Source organism: Mustelus asterias, unplaced genomic scaffold, assembly GCF_964213995.1.
Source record: "Mustelus asterias unplaced genomic scaffold, sMusAst1.hap1.1 HAP1_SCAFFOLD_322, whole genome shotgun sequence".
Lineage (NCBI taxonomy): Eukaryota > Metazoa > Chordata > Chondrichthyes > Carcharhiniformes > Triakidae > Mustelus > Mustelus asterias.
The window spans coordinates 523,761-526,982 of record NW_027590284.1 but is presented as its reverse complement, the minus strand read 5'-3'; positions in this window follow the sequence as shown (position 1 = coordinate 526,982).

Here is a 3,222-nt window from a genome sequence, read left to right as displayed (position 1 = left end):
CACACACACACACAATGATGGGGCAAAATGTAGAGGAAGATTTGAGCTGTATCTAACCCGGTGCTGTACCTGTCCTGGGTGTGTTTGATGTGCACAATGTGGAGGCAGCTTTTCTTTTAATCTAGCACCATGCTGTATCTGTCATTGGATTATTTGATAGTGACAGTGTATAGGGAGCTTTACTCTGTATCTAACCCCGTGCTGTACCTGTCCTGGGAGTGTTTGATGGGGACAGTGTAGAGGGAGCTTTACTCTGTATCTAACCCCGTGCTGTACCTGTCCTGGGAGTGTTTGATGGGGACAGTGTAGAGGGAGCTTTACTCTGTATCTAACCCCGTGCTGTACCTGTCCTGGGAGTGTTTGATGGGGACAGTGTAGAGGGAGCTTTACTCTGTATCTCACCCCGTGCTGTACCTGTCCTCGGTGTGTTTGATGGGGACAGTGTCGAGGGAGCTTCACTCTGTATCTAGCCCCGTGCTGTTTCTCTCCTGGAAGTGTTTTATGGGGCCAGTGTAGAGCGAGCTTTACTCTGTATCTAACCCCGTGCTGTACCTGTCCTGCGAGTGTTTGATGGGGACAGTGTAGAGGGAGCTTTACTCTGTATCTTACCCCGTGCTGTCCCTGTCCTGCGAGTGTTTGATGGAGACAGTGTAGAGGGAGCTTTACTCTGTATCTAACCCCGTGCTGTACCTGTCCTGGGAGTGTTTGATGGAGACAGTGTCGAGGGAGCTTTACTCTGTATTGAACCCCGTGCTGTATTTGTCCTGGGAGTGTTTAATGGGGACAGTGTATAGGGAGCTTTACTCTGTATCTAACCCCGTGCTGTACCTGTCCTGCGAGTGTTTGATGGGGACAGTGTAGAGGGAGCTTTACTCTGTATCTTACCCCGTGCTGTCCCTGTCCTGCGAGTGTTTGATGGAGACAGTGTCGAGGGAGCTTTACTCTGTATCTAACCCCGTGCTGTACCTGTCCTGGGAGTGTTTGATGGGGACAGTGTCGAGGGAGCTTTACTCTGTATCTTACCCCGTGCTGTCCCTGTCCTGCGAGTGTTTGATGGGGACAGTGTAGAGGGAGCTTTACTCTGTATCTTACCCCGTGCTGTCCCTGTCCTGCGAGTGTTTGATGGAGACAGTGTAGAGGGAGCTTTACTCTGTATCTAACCCCGAGCTGTATTTGTCCTGGGAGTGTTTGATGGAGACAGTGTCGAGGGAGCTTTACTCTGTATCTAACCCCGTGCTGTACCTGTCCTGGGAGTGTTTGATGGGGACAGTGTCGAGGGAGCTTTACTCTGTATCTTACCCCGTGCTGTCCCTGTCCTGCGAGTGTTTGATGGGGACAGTGTAGAGGGAGCTTTACTCTGTATCTAACCCCGAGCTGTATTTGTCCTGGGAGCGTTTGATGGGGACAGTGTAGAGGGAGCTTTACTCTGTACCTAACCCTGTGCTGTACCTGTCCTGGAAGTGTTTGATGGGGACAGGAATTACAGCACAGGAACAGTCCCTTCGGCCCTCCATGCCTGCACCAACCATGCTGCCCGACTGAATTAAAACCCCCTACCCTTCCGGGGACCATATCCCTCTATTCCCATCCTATTCATGTATTTGTCCAGACGTTCCGTAAAACTCACTATCGTATCTGCTTCCACGACCTCCCCCGGCAGCGAGTTCCAGGCACCCACCACCCTCTGTGTAAAAAAACTTGCCTTGTACATCTCCTTTAAACCTTGCCCCTCACACCTTAAACCTAAGCCCCCTAGATTTTGAATCTTCCACCCTGGCAAAAAGCTTCTGACAATCCACTCTGTCCATGCCCCTCATAATCTTGTAGACTTCTATCAGGTCATCCCTCAACCTCCGTCGTTCCAGTGAGAACAAACCAAGTTTCTCCAATCTCTCCTCAGAGCTAATGCCCTCCATACCCGGCAACATCCTGGTAAATCTTTTCTGAACCCTCTCCAAATGCTCCACATCTTTCTGGTAGTGTGTCGATCAGAATTGAACACTATATTCCAAGTGCGGCCTAACTAAGGTTCTATAAAGCTGCTGTATCCATGCCCTCATTATTTTATAGACCTCTAGAAGAACACCACTAAGCCAACTCAAGGGAAAAAAAGTCCCAGAGTATCCAGCCTCTCATTATAACTCAAACCATCAGGACCCCATAGCATCCCAGTAATTCTTTTCTGCACACTTTCTTGCTTAATAATCTCCTTTTTATAAGGGTGACCAGAACAATACACAGCATTCCAAGTGTGGTCTTACCAATGTCTTGTACAACTTCAACAAGACGTCCCAACTCCTGTGTTCAATGTTTTGACCAATGAAACCAAGCATGTGGAATGCCTTCTTCACCACTCTATCCACCTGTGACTCCACTTTCAAGGAGCTATCAATCTGTACCCCGAGATCCCTTTGTTCTGTAACTCTCACCAACACCCTACCATTAACTGAGTAAGTCCTGTGTTGGTTCGATCCACCAAAATGTATCACCTCACATTTATCTAAATTAAACTCCATCTGCCATTCAACAGCCCACTGGCCCAATTGATCAAGATCCCATTGCAACCCGAGATAACCTTCTTCACTGTCCACTATGCCACAAATCTTGGTGTCAACTGCAAACTTACAAACCATGCCTCCTAAATTCTCATCCAAATCATTAATATAAATGACAAATAACAGTGGACCCAGCACCGATCCCTGAGGCACCCCGCTGGTCACAGGCCTCCAGTTTGACCAAAAAACAACCCTCTACACCCACCCTCTGTCTTCTGTCATCAAGCCTATTTTATATCCATTTGGCTACCTCACCCTGGATCCCGTGAGATTTAACCAAATCCTGTCTGCTTTTGTTTTTAAATGTTTACATTTTTAAACACTGAAACCTCTTGCCCTTGTTGGGAATATCAGTGCGGTTTGAGAAAAGCAAACACTGATCCCACACTCATCACCCCCTCAACACAGGACTGAGCAGAGAGTGTGAAATGTGACTGGTGTGAGTGTGGATTGTCTTTTAAAAGTGGGTAAGAAACACTCCTCCATTTTCAAATCTTTACCTTGTTTATGTAGCGTCTCGGACTCCCCTGACACTCACTATCCATCTGAATTAATCTCTATTCCTCACTGTCTAACTGTTACTCTCTGCATTGCTCCCTCTCCCTATCTCTCTGTTACTCTGCATCGCTCCATCTCTCTCACTTCCTCTCTCTCTCTCCCTCTCCCT